Source organism: Marmota flaviventris, chromosome 11 (genome assembly GCF_047511675.1).
Source record: "Marmota flaviventris isolate mMarFla1 chromosome 11, mMarFla1.hap1, whole genome shotgun sequence".
Classification (NCBI taxonomy): Eukaryota; Metazoa; Chordata; class Mammalia; order Rodentia; family Sciuridae; genus Marmota; species Marmota flaviventris.
In genome coordinates, this window is record NC_092508.1 from 33,519,541 (window position 1) to 33,537,426 (window position 17,886).

General features: G+C 37.5%; 1 non-coding gene across 1 annotated transcript; it reads right to left on the reverse strand.

The window, feature by feature from the left end:
• Positions 1-393: 393 nt before the first annotated feature.
• LOC114097990 (U6 spliceosomal RNA) lies at positions 394-500 on the reverse strand. Its single transcript, XR_003583655.1, has one exon. It is a non-coding gene; the product is annotated as a U6 spliceosomal RNA (small nuclear RNA).
• Between the last annotated feature and the right edge of the window lie 17,386 nt (positions 501-17,886).

Here is a 17,886-nt window from a genome sequence, read left to right on the forward strand (position 1 = left end):
ATTTGCTTATCTAGATGTCTTCTGGAGGAGTCTTCTAAGTTTAGCATTATGTCATCAGTAGAGACGTTTGACTTCTTTTCCTATTTGTATCACTTTAATTTCCTTCTACTGCCTGATTATTCTTGCTAAAGTTTCAAGAACTATATGGAATAGGAGTGGTGAGAATGAATATCCTTGTCTTATTTCTGATTTTAGAGGAAATGCATTCAGTTTTTCTCCATTTAGTATCATGACGACTATGGGTTTATCATATATAGCCTGGATAGTAGTATTCAGGGATTTCAGGGATGCTCCTTCTATACCTAGTTTCTTCAATGTTTTTTTTTTTTTTTGCGAATTTTAAATACAGTTATTTAAGACATTATATTTTCCCCTTACAATACAGTGTTTATAAAAAATATGGAATGCTTAACGAATTTGCATGTCATCCTTGCTCAGGGGCCATGCTAATCTTCTCTGTATCATTCCAATTTTAGTATATGTGCTGCCAAAGCAAGCACTCTTCAGTGTTTTTTACATGAATGGGTGCTGAATTTTGTCCAAGACGTTTTCTGTATTTATTGAGATGATCATGTGATTTTTGTCCTTGATTCTATTTATGGGATGAATCACATTTATTGGTTTAAATATATTGAACTAAACTTGCATCCCTGGGATGAAACCCACTTGATCATGGTATATAATCTTCTTAATGTGTTTTTGGATGCAGTTTGCAGATATTTTATTTAGGATTTTTGCATCTATGTTCATCAAGGATTATGGAGAGCAGTGACTTGATCCATGATCTCTGATCGCCTGTGGCTGCTTTGCACTGGAAACTTCCTGTGCAAAGGTGCAGGTCAAGATGTCTCAGTTTCTATGGTGATGCTGGCCTGAGGAGGCTCTGTTCAAAGGTGCAGAGCTGTTGTCAGTTGAGACTTTGAACTCAGGCACCAACTCCTGGGGATAGAGAATTCTGGGCATAACAAGATAATCCTAATATCTTGCCAGTCCTGCATTCTTCAGATTTCCTTCTTTGCTGAAACTTTCCCACAAATAACCTTTTGATGAAAAAAAATCTATGTAATAAACATGCTGTACTAGCTCTGGGTCATTATTCCTCTATCAGAAGGTTATATTCCACCTAGCCCCAGAATTTTCAATCTTGTTGCTTGATATTGGTCTATTTAGGTTTTCTATGTTCTCTTGGTTCAATTTGGGTAGGTAAAATGTGTCTATAAATTTGTCCTTATCTACTAGATTTTCCATTTAGTTTTAAAAATAGTTCCTTGTGATCTTCTGTATTTCAGAATAATCCTTTATTCTGTATAAAACAGTCCCTTATGATTGATCTTCTGTATGTCTGTGGTGATATCTCCTTTTTTAAATCTCTAACTTTGTTGATTTGGGTCTTCCCTCTCTTTTGGTTACTTTAGTGAAGGGTTTATCGATGTTGTTTATCTTTTCAAAGGACCAACTCTTGGTAATACTAAAAATACATTGTATAGTTTCTTTCCATCTCCTCCTCATTTCAACTCTTAGTTATTTCCTGTGTTCTCCTGGTTTTGGAATTAGTTCATTCCTGCTTTTATAGGATTTGAGATTAAAGATTAGGTTGCATATTTGGGATCTTTCTTTTAATATGGTCAGTTAATGTTATAAACTTTTCTCTTAGAACTGCTGTCATAGTACCCCAGAGGTTTGATATGTTTTATCACTATTCTTATTTGATTCAAGAAGTATTTTAATTTCTCCTCTCATTTACTCTATGATACTTCCTCTTTTAAAAGATTATTGTTCAATTTCCATGGGTTTATGTAGTTTCTATAATTTTTTTCTTCCTAATTTCATTCCATTATGATTTGATAATATGCACAGGATTATATCAGTTTCTTTGTATTTGCTAAGACTTATAAATTGCCTGTTTTGAAAAAGATGCCTTGATTTGCTGAGAAGAAAGTAAATTCAGCTGTATTTGGATGAACTATTCTACAGATATCTTTTAGGACCATTTTATTTATAGTATTATTTAGGTTAGAAGTATCTTTATTGATCTTATGTCTGGATAACCTGTCTATTTGTGAGAGGAGTGTGTTGAAATCCCCTAGTATTATTGTATTGGGGTCTCTCTTGGATTTAATGTTGAGAAGTATTTATTTTATGTAATTAGGTACACTGACATTTGGAGCATATGTATTTATTATTGTTATATCATCATGTTGAATTTACCCATATGTAGTGACCTTTACCCATATGTAGTGACCTTGTCTCTTCGGATTAATTTTTGCTTGAAATCTACCTTGTTCCATATGTCCAACCTACTCCTACTTGTCTTTAGATTTGCATGGAAAATCTTTTTTTTTTTTCCTTTTTAATCCTACATTTAGCCTGTGGATATCTTTGGTAATGAAATGAGTCTCTTGAAAACAGCATGTAAGAATGGGAAGTTATACTTAATGTACGTGTAATATGTCAAAATACACTCTATTGTCATGTATATCTAAAAAGAACAAATAAGAAAACAAAACAGCATATAATTGTATCTTCTTTTCTTCTTTTATTAAATCCATTCTACCACCCTATGACTTTAATTTAATTAGTTGAGACCATTTACATTCAGTGTTATTATGGACAGATGTTTGTTATTCCTGACACTTTTGTTTGTCTGCTGTATTTCTTTGTGAGTGTTATACAGGAGGGGCAGTTATTTTTTATTATTAAATCATATAAACTGCACAGATTAATTAATGGGTTTGACTGACATTTCCACACATATGTGATGTACTTTTATCATATCCACCTCCCTTATCAGTCCCTCTCTCAGCATTCTCTTCCCCCTTTCCATCAGTCCCTTTTTCTTTTTCTTTTTGTTTTTTTAAAGTTTAGTTTCCACTATGAGAGAAAACTCTCAATACTTGTCTTTCTGAATCTGGCTTATTTCACTTAACATGGTGACTTGGTGGGGAGAGGGGTACAACAGTGGTTCAAGCACCAGATTTTGAAATGGGACAAAATTGGATTTGAGCTACTTTTTTGGGGTTCTTTTTAGTTATACATGACAGTAGAATGTGTTTTTACATGTCATACATATATGAAGTATAACTTCCTATTCTTGTGGTTGTACATGATGTGGAGTTACACTGGTCATATATTCATATATGAGTATAGGAAAGTTATACTCTAATTCATTTTATTGCCTTTCCCAGTCCCATTCCTTTTCCTTTCCCCCATTCCCCACTGTCCAATCCACTCCTCCCTCCCCTGCAGCCTACTATGAGTCAACATCCACATATCAGAAGACTTGGCCTTTGGTTTTTTGGGATTGGCTTATTTCACTTAGCATGATAGTTTCCAGTTCCATCTATTTACCAGCAAATGCCATAATTTCATTCTTTATGACTGAGTAATATTCCATTGTATATATGTACCACATTTTCCTTATTTATTAATCTACTGAAAGGAACCTAGGTTGGTTCCATAGCTTAGCTGTTGTGAATTAATTTATTATGTACATTGATTGATGTGGCTTTATCACTATAGTGTGCTGATTTTAAGTCATTAGTATAATTGCTGAGAAGCGGGATAACTGGGTCAAATGATGGTTTCACTCCAAGTTTTCTGAAAAATCTCTATACTACTTTCCAGAGTGGTTGCACCAATTACAGTCCCACCAGCAATGTATGAGTGTACCTTTTCCTCCACATCCTTGCCAACATTTATTGTTAACTTATATTCTTGATAATTGTCATTCTGCCTAGACTGAGATGAAATCTTGGTTTAGTTTTGATTTGCATTTTTCTAATACTGGAGGTGTTGAACATTTTTTTCATATATATGTGGACCATTTGTATTTCTTCTGTGAAGTGTCTGCTCAGTACCTTTGCATATTTATTTATTGGATTATGGGGTTTTTTGGTGTTAACTTTTTTGTGTCCTTTATATATCCTAGAGATTAATCTGAGGTACAGGTGGCAAACATTTTGTCTCATTCTGTAGGCTCTTTCTTCATGTTCTTGACTGTTTCCTTTGCTGTGAAGCAGCTTTTGAGTTTGTATAGTATTATTTATTGATTTTTGATTTTACTTCTTGTGCTTTAGGAATCTTGTTGAGAAATTCAGTTTCTAAGCCAACATGATGGAGAATGGGGTCTACTTTTTCTTCTAGTTAGGCACAGGGTCTCTGGTCTAATGCCTAAATCCTTGATATAGCTCTGTAGTATAATCTAACGTCTGGTATTGTGATGCCTCCTGATTCATTTTTCTCACTGAGCATTACTTTGGCTATTCTAGGCCTCTTATTTTTCCAAATGAATTTCATGATTGCTTTTTCTAGTTCTATGAAGAACATCATTGGGACCTTAATAGGAATTGCATTATATTTATATAGCACTTTTGGTAGTATGGCCATTTTGACAATATTAATTATGCCTATCCAATGACATGGGAGAGCTTTCCATCTTCTAAGGTCTTCTTCAATTTCTTTCTTTAGTGTTCTATAGTTTTCATTGTAGAAGTTTTTCATCTCTTTCATTAGATTAATTCCCAAATATTTTATTTTCTTTGAGGCTATTATGAATGGAATGGTTTTCATAATTTCTCTTTAAGTGGATTTATCAATGATGTATAGGAATGCAATTGATTTATGGGTGTTAATTTCATATCTTGTTACTTTGCTGAATTCATTTATGAGTTCTAAATGTCTTCTGGTGAAGTTTTATGGGGTCTTCTAAATATAGAATCGTGTCATCATGTCTGTTGTATTTCATTCAGTCTTAATTTTCATTTAGTTGATTATTATAGAACTTTTTCCATTTTGCGGCTTAGGGGCTTGTTTTTGAGTTATATTTGAATGTAGTATTTTTTGGTAGAGCCTCCTCAGTGGTCAGGAATTCTTACCATGAAATGTTTTTATATATCATCCTGTTTAGAAAGATAGCTTTGCTAAATATAACAATTGTGTCTGGCAACTGTTTCCCCCCCCCCCCCCCCCCCCAGAGCTTGAAATATCTCATTCTAAGCCCTCCTTGACTATATGGTCTCAATTGAAAAGTCAGAATGATCCTCACTGCTTTACCTCTAAATGTGACCTGAAATTTTTCTCCTGAAGCCTTTAATATTCTTTACTTTTTTCTATGTAAGGCATTTTAATTATAGTGTTTCTTAGAGCAGTTCTTTTTTTTTTTAAGAGAGAGAGAGAAATTTTATTTATTCTTTAGTTTTTGGTGGACACAACATCTTTATTTTATTTTATGTGGTGCTGAGGATCGAACCCAGCGCCCCACACATGCCATGCGAGCACGCTACTGCTTGAGCCACATCCCCAGCCCAGAGAGCAGTTCTTTTTAAATTTTTTCTATTTGGATTTCTGTATGCCTCCTGGATGTGAATAGTTCCTCTCATTTCTTTTTTTTAAACTATTTTTTAAAATTTATATATGATAGCAGAATGCATGATAATTCTTATTATACATATAGAACACAATTTTTCATATCTCTGGTTGTGTACAAAGTATATTCAGACCTATTCATGTCTTCATACATGTACTTTGGATAATAATGTCCATCACATTCACCATCATTGCTAACTCCACACCCACTCCCTTTCCCCTTCCACCCCTTTGCCCTATCAAGAGTTCCTCTATTCCTCCTATGCTCCCTTTCCCTACCCCATTATGAATCAGCCTCCTTATGTCAGAGAAAACATTCGGCATTTGTTTTTTTTGGGATTGGCTAACTTCATTTAGCATTATCTTCTCTAACTCCATCCACTTACCTGCAAATGCCATAGTTGTATTCTCTTTTGTTGCTGAGTAATATTCCATTATGTATATATGCCATATTTTTTATCCATTCATCTAATGAAGGGCATCTAGGTTGGTTCCACAGTTTAGTTGTTTGAATTGTGCTGCTATAAACATTGATGAGGCTGTGTCCCTGTAGTATGCTGTTTTTAAGTCCTTTAGGTATAGACTGAGGAGAGGGCTAGCTGAGTGAAATGGTGGTTCCATTTCCAATTTTCCAAGAAATCTCCATACTGCTTTCCATATTGGCTGCACCAAATTGCAGTTCCACCATCAGTGTATGAGTGTATCTTTTCCCCATATCCTCATCAAACTTATTGTTGTTTGTCTTCATAATAGCTGCCATTCTGACTGGAATGAGACGAAATCTTAGAGTGGTTTTGATTTGCATTTCCCTAATTGCTAGCAATGGTGAACATTTTTTTTTCATATATTTGTTGATTGTATATCCTTTTCTGAGAAGTGTCTGTTCAGGTCATTGACCTATTTATTTATTTATTGTGCTTAGCTTTTTGAGTTCTTTACATACCCTAGAGATTAGTGCTCTATCTGATTGTGAGGGGTAAATATTTGCTCCCAGATATAGACTCTCTATTCACCTCACTGTTTCTTTTGCTGAGAAGAAACTTTTTAGTTTGAGTCCATCCCATTTATTTATTTATTTTTTATTGGTTGTTCAAAACATTACAAAGCTCATGACATATCATCTTTCATACATTGGACTCAAGTGGGTTATGAACTCCCATTTTTACCCCAAATACAAATTGCAGAATCACATCGGTTACACATTCACATTTTTACAAAATGGCATATTAGTGACTGTTGTATTCTGCTACCTTTCCTATCCCCTACTATCCCCCCTCCCCTCCCCTCCCATCTTCCCTCTCTACCTCATCTGCTGTTGTTTAATTCTCTCCCTTGTTCCCCCCCCCTTTCCCCTCACAACCTCTTATATGTAATTTTGTATAACATTGAGGGTCTCCTACCATTTCCATACGATTTCCCTTCTCTTTCCATTTCTCTCCCCCCACTCGTCTCCGTTTAATGTTAATCTTTTCCTCATGCTCTTCCTCCCTGTTCTGTTCTTAGTTGCTCTCTTTATATCAAGGAAGACATTTGGCATTTGTTTTTTAAGGATTGGCTAGCTTCGCTTAGCATAATCTGCTCTAATGCCATCCATTTCCCTGCAAATTCCATGATTTTGTCATTTTTTAGTGCTGTGTAATACTCCATTGTGTATAAATGCCACATTTTTTAAATCCATTCATCTATTGAAGGGCATCTAGGTTGGTTCCACAGTCTAGCTATTGTGAATTGTGCTGCTGTGATCACTGATGTGGCAGTATCCCTATAGTACGCTCTTTTAAGATCCTCAGGGAATAGTCCGAGAAGGGCGATAGCTGGGTCAAATGGTGGATCCATTCCCAGCTTTCCCAGGAATCTCCATACTGCTTTCCAAATTGGCCTCACCAATTTGCAGTCCCACCAGCAGTGTACAAGTGTACCCTTTTCCCCACATCCTTGCCAGCACTTATTGTTGTTTGACTTCATAATGGCTGCCAATCTTACTGGAGTAAGATGGTATCTTAGGGTGGTTTTGATTTGCATTTCTCTGACTGCTAGAGATGGTGAGCATTTTTTCATGTACTTATTGATGGATTGTATGTCCTCCTCTGAGAAGTGTCTGTTCAGGTCCTTGGCCCATTTGTTGATTGGGTTATTCGTTTTCTTATTGTTTAATTTTTTGAGTTCTTTGTATATTCTGGATATTAGGGCTCTATCTGAAGTGTGAGGGGTAAAAATTTGTTCCCAGGATGTAGGCTGTCTATTTACCTCTCTTATTGTTTCTCTTGCTGAGAAAAAACTTTTTAGTTTAAGTAAGTCCCATTTGTTTATTCTTGTTATTAACTCTTGGGCTATGGGCGTCCTATTAAGGAATTTGGAGCCCGACCCCACAATGTGTAGATCGGAGCCAACTTTTTCTTCTATCAGGCGCAGAGTCTCTGATTTGATATCAAGCTCTTTGATCCATTTTGAGTTAACTTTTGTGCACGGCGAGAGAAAGGGGTTCAGCTTCATTTTGTTGCATATGGATTTCCAGTTTTCCCAGCACCATTTGTTGAAGATGCTATCCTTCCTCCATTGCATGCTTTTAGCCCCTTTATCAAATATAAGATAGTTGAAATTTTGTGAATTGGTCTCTGTGTCCTCTATTCTGTACCATTGGTCCACCCACCTGTTTTGGTACCAGTACCATGCTATTTTTGTTACTATTGCTCTGTAGTACAGTTTGAAATCTGGTATCGCTATACCTCCAGATTCACACTTCCTGCTTAGAATTGCTTTTGCTATTCTGGGTCTTTTGTTTTTCCATATGAATTTCATGATTGCTTTCTCTATTTCTACAAGAAATGCCATTGGGATTTTGATTGGCATTGCATTAAACCTGTAGAGAACTTTTGGTAATATCGCCATTTTGATGATGTTAGTTCTGCCTATCCATGAACAGGGTACATTTTTCCATCTTCTAAGATCTTCTTCTATCTCTCTCTTTAGAGTTCTGTAGTTTTCATTGTATAAATCTCTCACCTCTTTTGTTAGGTTGATTCCCAAGTATCTTATTTTCTTTGAGGCTATTGTGAATGTAGTGGTTTTCCCCATTTCCATTTCAGAAGTTTTGTTGCTGATATACAGGAATGCCTTTGATTTATGCATGTTGATTTTATATCCTGCCACTTTGCTGAATTCATTTATTAACTCTAGCAGTTTCTTTGTAGGCCCTTTTGGGTCTGTTAGATATATTATCATATCATCCGCAAATAGTGATAATTTAAGTTCTTCTTTTCCTATTTTTATGCCTTTAATTTCTTTTGTCTGTCTAATTGCTCTGGCTAGTATTTCAAGAACTAAATTGAATAGAAGTGGTGAGAGAGGGCATCCCTGTCTTGTTCCAGATTTTAGAGGGAATGCCTTCAGTTTTTCTCCATTTAGGATGATGCTAGCCTGAGGTTTAGCATATATAGCTTTTACAATGTTGAGGTAAGTTCCTGTTATCCCTAGTTTTTCTAGTGTTTTGAACATAAAGGGATGCTGTACTTTGTCGAATGCTTTTTCTGCATCTATTGAGATGATCATATGGTTCTTACCTTTAAGTCTATTGATGTGAATAGCATTTATTGATTTCCGTATATTGAACCAAACTTGCATCCCAGGGATGAATCCTACTTGATCATGGTGCACAATTTTTTTGATATGCTTTTGTATTCGATTCGCCAGGATTTTATTGAGAATTTTTGCATCTACGTTCATTAGAGATATTGGTCTGTAGTTTTCTTTCTTTGAAGTGTCTTTCTCTGGTTTCGGGATCAGGGTGATGTTGGCCTCATAGAATGAATTTGGAAGAGCTCCTTCTTTTTCTATTTCTTGAAATAGCTTGAAAAGTATTGGTATTAATTCTTCTTTGAAGGTTTTGTAAAACTCTGCTGTATACCCATCCGGTCCAGGGCTTTTCTTGGTTGGTAGTCTTTTGATGGCTTCTTCTATTTCTTCCTTTGTTATTGGTCTGTTTAAATTGTGTGTGTCTTCCTGACTCAATCTGGGCAGATCGTATGACTTAAGAAATTTATCGATATCTTCACTATCTTCTATTTTATTGGAATATAAGGTTTCAAAATACTTTCTAATTATCTTCTGTATTTCTGTAGTGACTGTTGTGATATTGCCTTTTTCATCCCCATATGTTAGTAATTTGAGTTCTCTCTCTTCTTCTCTTCGTTAGCATGGCTAAGGGCCTGTCGATCTTATTTATTTTTTCAAAGAACCAACTTTTAGTTTTATCAATTTTTTCAATGTTTTTTTTTTTGTTTCAATTTCGTTGATTTCTGCTCTGATTTTAATTATTTCTTGTCTTCTACTACATTTGCTGTTGTTTTGCTCTTCCTTTTCTAGAGTTTTGAGGTGTAGTGTGAGTTCATTTATTTGTTGGTTTTTTCTTTTTTTGAGGAAAGAACTCCAGGAAATGAATTTCCCTCTTAAAACTGCTTTCATTGTGTCCCATAGATTCCGGTATGTTGTGTCTGTATTGTCATTCATCTCTAAGAATTTTTTTATTTCCTCCTTTATGTCTTCTGTAACCCATTGATCATTCAGTAACATATTGTTCATTTTCCAGGTGATGCAGGATTTTTCCTTCCTTCTTTTATCATTGATTTCCAGTTTCATTCCATTATGATCAGATATGGTGCATGGTATTATCTCCACACCTTTATATTTACTAAGAGTTGCCCTATGGCGTAATATATGGTCTATCTTTGAGTAGGATCCATGTGCTGCTGAGAGGAACGTGTATCCACTTGATGATGGTTGATATATTCTATATATGTCGGTTAAGTCTAGGTTATTGATTGTGTTATTGAGTTCTATAGTTTCTTTATTCAGCTTTTGTCTTGAGGATCTGTCCAATGGAGAGAGCGGTGTGTTGAAGTCACCCATAATTATTGTGTTGTGGTCTATTTGACTCTTGAACTTGAGGAGAGTTTGTTTTATGAACGTTGCAGCACCATTGTTTGTTGCATACAAATTGATAATTGTTATGTCTTGTTGGTGGATGGTTCCTTTTAACAGTATATAGTGTCCTTCTTTATCCCTTTTGATTAACTTAGGTTTGAAGTTGATTTTATTCGATATGAGTATGGCCACTCCTGCTTGCTTCCGAGGGCCATGTGAGTGGTATGATTTTTCCCAACCTTTCACCTTCAGCCTGTGTGTGTGTCTTTTCCTATCATATGCGTCTCCTGAAGGCAGAGTTTTGTTGGATTTGTTTTTTTAATCCAGGTTACTAGCCTATGTCTCTTGATTGGTGAATTTAGGCCATTAACATTTAAGGTTACAATTGAAATATGGTTTGTACTTCCAGTCATGTTTATTTAATTATTTATTTTAGTTTGGCTAGTTTTCCCTCTTTGGTTATTTTTCTCCCCCTTTACTGAGATACCTCCCACTGTTAGTTTTGGGCACTATTTTTCAATTCCTCTTCTTGTAGTATTTTGCTCAAAATGCTTTGCAGTGCTGGTTTTCTGGCTGCGAATTCTTTTAGCTTTTGTTTATCATGAAATATTTTAATTTCATTGTCAAATCTGAAGCTTAATTTTGCTGGATACAGTATTCTTGGTTGGAGTCCATTATTTTTCAGTGTTTGAAATACATTGTTCCAGGATCTTCTCACTTTCAAAGTCTATGATGAAAAATCAGCCGTTAACCTAATTGGTTTACCCCTGAATGTAATCTGCCTCCTTTTCTCTCGTAGCTTTTAATATTCTCTCCTTGTTCTGTATGTTGGCTATCTTCATAATTATATGTCTTGGAGTTGGTCTATTACGATTTTGAATGTTTGGGGTCCTGTAAGCTTCCAGGATTTGGCAATCCATTCCATCTTTCATCTCTGGGAAGTTTTCTAGAATTATTTTATTTAACAGGTTGTCCATTCCTTTGGTTTGAACCTCTGTACCTTCTATCCCAATGACTCTCAAGTTTGTTTTTTTATGACATCCCATATCTCTTGAATAGATTGCTCGTGAGATTTAAGCATCCTTTCTGTGTTGACTATATTCTTTTCAAGTTGATAAACTTTGTCTTCATTATCTGATGTTCTGACTTCTACTTGATCTAGTCTATTTGTAATATTCTCATTTGAGTTTTTAATTTGGTTTATAGTTTCCTGCATTTCTAGGTTACTTTTTGATTTTTTTTAAATGTCTGTCTCCTGGTAAAGCTCGTTCTTTGCCATTTGAATTTGTTTAATTCGTTTTCAAAATATACTTTCATTGCTTGGGCTTGCTGTCTCATGTCTTCTCTAATATTCCGTTCCATCTGAGTTAGGTATGCCTTGAGTTCTTTCCCTATCCATGTTTCTGATGCTTATAGGTCCTGCTGTAGATTTAAGTTGTCCTGCATTGTTTGTAATCCTTTTTCCCTTGTTTTTTCATGTTGTTCACGTTACTTTCCAGCTCTGTTTGATTGCTGTGTTTCTGCTCTCTCCTGCTAAAGTGGATTCCGCTGGGAAGGAATTCCATAGGCCGAACTCTGGTGACGTCACCTCTCTGCTATGGCGGGCCCCAGGCTCCTTGCCGGGGTGTCCGAAGGGAGGGGTGGGACTGGTCTGTCTCTGGTTGGTTTCAGCTCCCGGTTGTCTACTTCATGAAGGCCTGGCTATAGACCTCTTCCTAGAGTCTCTGCGCCGTACCTGCTGGGCCGCACCTCGGGGTCTAGCCGCCTGGTCGCTGGCAGGCGGTCGGTCGGTCTCCAGCCGCCCAGTTTCCAGCTGCCCAGTCGTGGGGGCCGCAGGCGGTCGCTGGCGGGTGCGTGGTCTCTAGCTGCCCAGTCGTGCGGGCAGTGGGCAGGCGGTCGCCGGCGGGCGGGTGGTCTCCAGCTGCCTAGGCGCGCGGGCAGCGGGCGGGCAGTCGCCATCGGGCGGGCGGTCTCCAGCCACCCAGTCGCGAGGGCCTGGCCTCTAGTCCCCTGGTTTCTCCTGCTAGCCTGGCCTTCCCCTGTGTGATGCCTCTCGGCAGTTCAAACTGTACTCTGGGCCTGTGGTTTGCTGGGTGTGGAGGGTGGCTATTGGGAATAGGCACCCTATTGTTTTGATTTTTTCCGCTTGCCCCTCCCCTAGAGCCGGCAAGACAGGTTTCATTTTCGCCGCTGATGGGAGGGGGAGTTGGAGGTCAGGTGTCTCTACCTTTCCCCGCGTCTCTATGCAGGCTCGTTCTGATAATCCCTCCCCCGGAAAGCCTGGGAGAGATTTTATGCGAATTCCCCGCTGTATGGGAGATGGGCTGAGTAACACACACCTGTTTTATTGTTGCAATCTGTCGGAAACTGGCGGTGGTGACGTCAGCTCTCCAAGATGGTGGCCGCTGGCTTCCTTGGTGGACTTTCCATTGTGGGGGATAGAACTGGACCGCTTCCTTCCCTGTCTCAAACCCTGAACTCAGCCTGGAGCTCAGTGAGGGCACAGCCGGCAGGACTCCACAGAATCCGTAGCATCGTTTCTCTCTGCTTGCTGGTCACTTCTCGGAGGCGCCCTGCCGTCTGTAGCCGCCAGGGCGGGCCGCGTGGCGAGCGGCGGATCAGTCAGCCTGGATCTCCGGTTGCACAGTTGGCTTGCGTTCGAGATTCAATAACCGGTCCTCGGTGATGGAAATCCTTCCTCTAGGTTTCGGTGCACCCCGATTTTGCTGTAAATTACTGACAAGATAGCTTTTTGTTGTTCTAACTCGTTATTCACCTGCGCAGTATCGCGGTACACGGGGTGTGATGCACTCTATTCGCAGCCATCTTCCCATCCCATTTATTGATGGTTGATTTTAATTCTTGCGCCAAAGGAGGCTTATTAAGGAAGTTGGGGCCTAATCCCACATGATGGAAATTAGGGCCTACTTTTTCTTCTATTAGACGCAGGTTCTCTGGTTTTATTCCTAGGTCCTTGATTCATTTTGAGTTGAGTTTTGTGCATGGTGAGAGATAGGGTTTAATTTCATTTTGTTTCATATGGATTTCCAGTTTCTCCAGTACCATTTGTTGAAGAAGCTATCTTTTCTCCAATGCATGTTTTTGTAACCTTTCTAATATAATTGTAATTTTGTGGGTTAGTCTCTATGTCCTCTATTCTGTACCATTGGTCTACCAGTCTGTTTTGGTGCCAATGCCATGCTGTTTTTGTTACTATTGCTCTGTAGTGTAGTTTAAGGTCTGATATAGTGATGCCGCCTACTTCACTCTCCTGCTAAGGATTGCTTTAGTTATTCTGGGTCTCTTATTTTTCCAGATGAATTTCTTGATTGCATTTTCTATTTCTATGAGGAATGTCATTGGGATTTTGATTGGAATTGCATTAAATCTGTATAGTGCTTTTCAAAGGATGGTCATTTTGATAATATTAATTCTGCCTATCCAAGAGCAAGATAGATTCTTTTCATTTTCTAAGGTCTTCTTTGACTTCTTTCTTTAGGGTTATATAGTTTTCATTATATAGATCTTTCACCTATTTCACTAAGTTGATTCCAAGTGTTTTTTTTTTTTTTTTTGAGGCTATTGTAGATGGGGTGGTTTTCTTTGTCTTCCTTTCTGAGGATTTGTCACTGATATACAGAAATGCCTTTGATTTATGGGTGTTTATTTTATATCCTGGTACTTTGATTAATTCATTTACTAGTTCTAGAAGTTTTCTGGTGGAACTTTTAGGGTCTTCTAGGTATAGAATCATATCATCAGCAAGTAGTGCCAATTTGAGTTCTTCTTTTCCTATGTGTATCTCTTTAATTTCTTTTGTCTATCTAATTGCTCTGGCCAGTGTTTCAAGAACTATGTTAAATAGAAGTGGTGAAATAGTGCATTCCTGTCTTGTTCCAGTTTTTAGACGGAATACCTTCAGTTTTTCTCCATTCAGAATGATGTTGGCCTGGGGCTTAGCATAGATAGCCTTTATGATGTTGTGATGTGTTTCTGTTATCCCTAATTTTTCTAGTGTTTTGAACATGAAGGAGTGTTGTATTTTGTCAGATGCTTTTTTTTTTTTTTTTTTTTTGCTTTATTGAGATGATCATATGATTCTTATCTTTAAGTCTATTGATGTGATGAATTACACTTATTGATTTCCGTATGTTGAACCAACCTTGCATCTATGGGATGAATCACACTTGATCATGGTGCACGATCTTTTGGATATGTTTTTGTAATTGATTTACCAGAATTTTATTGAGAATTTTTGCATCTATGTTCATTAGAGATATTGGTCTGAAGTTTTCTTTTTTTGATGTGTCAGCCTGGTTTTAGAATCAGGGTGATATTTGCCTCATAGAATAAGTTTGGAAGTGCTCCTTCTTTTTCTGTGTCCTGAAATAAGTTGGAGAGTATCAGTATTAGTTCTTCTTTTAAAAGTCTTGTAGAACTTGGCTGGGTGTGCATCTGGTCCTGGGCTTTTCTTGGTTGGAAGACTTTTGATGGCATCACTTAAAATTGATCTGTTTAAATTGTATATAGCATTCTGGTTCAATTTGGACAAATTATATGATTATAGAAATTTGTCAATGCCTTCGATATTTAGTTCCCTCATTTCTAAAGGTAGGAAATTTTTCTGCTATTATTTCACTGAAAATGTGCTGCCACCCTCACAGTAGCAACAAAGGATCTTGAGTAGGGGCAATGAGAGCTGGAGAAAAATACCAAGACAAAGAAAACACACAGATATTTTTAAGTAAAGCTAGGGCCAGGTAGGACAGTGCACTCTGATGGAGGAACAGTGACTCAGAACTCACTCTGCAAGTTTATTATGTAGGGTCTCATAATCACGAAGTTAACTATAGGGGCATTGTAAATAGTTTAAGGCTTGTGAGTTATCAAGAGGTTTCTTTGTGCACTAAAAAGTTTCTGAGCTAGTAACATTTTTGTAGCTATCCTACTGTTGTAGTGCTGGGAACATTCTTCTATTATCCTGCTACACCCAGGGAGCCCATTGTCCTGGAATGTCTGAAAACGGTTAGTGTAAGAGCCAAGTGTTAATAACATCCTTGCCTGCTAAGAGCCAAGTATATGATGCATGGCATTTTTGGTCGAAAGGTGACGCCAGCTAGCCATTGAGATGATATGATTATGTTAAGATTTGCATTCATATGGATCTTGGATTCCTGCTGTTCACCTAGGCGGCTACGGGACTCCTGGAGAGTTCCCATTGGTTGGGGAAGTACAGTAGGAGGGAGTTCCGGGGGAGGAGCGCTCTCGGGCGGTTCCGAGAGGAGGCCACGTGGGTGGAAAAAATTTTTCCCGGGCGGTACCGGACATTGGCGGCAGTTTCAAAAAATAAACTTTGTTCCTGCTTGAGTGGCTCGTGATTTTGTGCCCAGCCAGACTGCTGCACTTGCCTTTTTGAAAAGGAATTTTTCCCCCCAGGCTTGGCTTTTGCTGACTCTGCAGGATCAACCAATGACTGGGGACTTATCTACTGTCCACAAAAATGTTTCTTAATGCCATTGCCTGTATCTTCAGGGTCGCTTCTAACCCAATGACTCTTAAATTTTGTCTTTTGCTGTCCCAGAGTTCTTACATATTCTTGTTGTATTTTTTTTTTCCTTTATTGCATCCTGAGTATTCAAGTTTATATACTCTCTTCAAAGCATGAAGTTCTGTCTTTGAGGCCCAAAGTTCTATTTTCTACATAATCTAATCTGTTGGTCATACTTTCAAATGGAAGTTTTTATTTGATTCATTGTGTTATTTTCAAAAAGTTCTGAATATTTTTAGTTACTCTTTTTTCTCTCTCTCTTTTTTTAATTGAAATGGCCTTTTACCTTCTGTATTTGCTCCCGTAATTTTTTTCCTCAATTCTTTTACTGGATCAAACCTTTCAATAATCATTTTTATAGTCTTTTATAGAAGTGGAATTTCATCCACTTCTGTATCTATGGGTTCCTTTGTTGGGGAATTATAAATGGTAGGGGCTTAGCTGTTCCTTCATGTTTTCAGAGGTCTTGAATTTGCTCATCTGTTGAGATGGATTCCTCTTCTTTAGGTGTATAGTTATTGTGTGTGTGTGTGTGTGTGTGTGTGTGTGTGGTAAGTTCTGTGTTCTTTGTATCTTTTAGCTTTAACCTCTAAGCTCCATGTAATCTGAGTATTAATTTGAGACTCCAGTGCTACTCAGTTTAAATCAATTATTCTCCAGTGCCACTAAGTTTTCTGCTGTTGAACAACTGATTTAATTTATTCTTAAGAGAGCTTCTGCAATCCTCTGGGTTTTTCTAAACTATGGCTTTGTGACTTTTTTTTTTCGCTGTATGAGTAGATATCCAGGAGTGGGAACTGAGGTCTTCTTATAGCTCTTTATACTTGGGACCTGGTTTTGGTTTGGAGTTTTTATCTCCCCTATTCTTTGTGTTGAAGTATTGTTGGATCTCAAATGGGACTAGTTTGTGCATGGAGTGAGGTTCACTGTTATTTGGCTGAGTTGTAGCTCTGCAGTAGGATCTCTACCCTGTGAACTTGTAATTTCTCAGTCACTTTTCAGACCCTTTTAGAAAAAGGAGGGGCAAGCAGTAGCAATAATGGTAATGACTAATACACAGCCTTAAAATAAATGTCTGGTGCCTACTTTGATGTCTAGAATACTAATTGCCACATAGAAAGGAATGGTGTTGTCAGCATTTAACATCAGTATCAGTAACAAATACCTGTGAACTACATTTTCTCCTTTAACAGCAGCTGTAAACTGTATCCTCCATCATACTAATAATCACAACAAAGTGAATGGTAGGGGCAAGAATTCTACAGACAGACAGTTTGTAGAATAGCTGACAGACAGTAAAGTTACAGTTACTTAAGTGAAGAAAAAATGAAGTAGGCAGGCATGAGAAAGTTTAAAAATATATAAAAAGTGAGCAGAGAGGAAGCAATGGAACAATTAACAGATAATGCTACAAAGAATAAAGAATGAAAATAACTAAAAATAATAATATAAAGAGGAAGAGGAAACAAAAGAATTTGGCTATTAGAGGAGAAAGAAAGTGAGGAGGAGATAATGAGAGGAACAAAAACAGATAAACAAAAAATCAAGCCAAAACGAACCCACAAAGAATCTGCCCTTCCAAAGTTAGAAAAAAAAAAAAAGGCTAAATAATAAAGAGGTAATTAAAATATGATTAAAGTGAAAGAAAAATTATCAAACTGATTAGTGCAGTGATAACACACAGAGTAAAATAGAGTAAAAAAAAACAAGTAAAAGAGACAGAGATGGAGAAAAACCTAGAGAAAAAATTCTCAATGAAAAATGAAGGGCTTGTCTGCACTGAGATGGTTAAAAACTGTTTTGCAAGGATGCATGTCACTGCCTATGCTGTTGCATCCTTCTGTGCATTTCTTTGTGGGCTATGAATCCCTTGGATCAAGGACTGACCTCTTTATGTTTCTCACCAAGATGCCAGGCAGTGTGGCCTGGAACTGGCATATGTTGTAGTAGCTCTCTGCTTCCTATCTTATGGTGTAGGGTAGTACATGTTGGGGAGTACTGACAGTTGGAGTTTTGTCTAGATGGAAAGGTCCATGCTGTCCCAGGGCTGATGC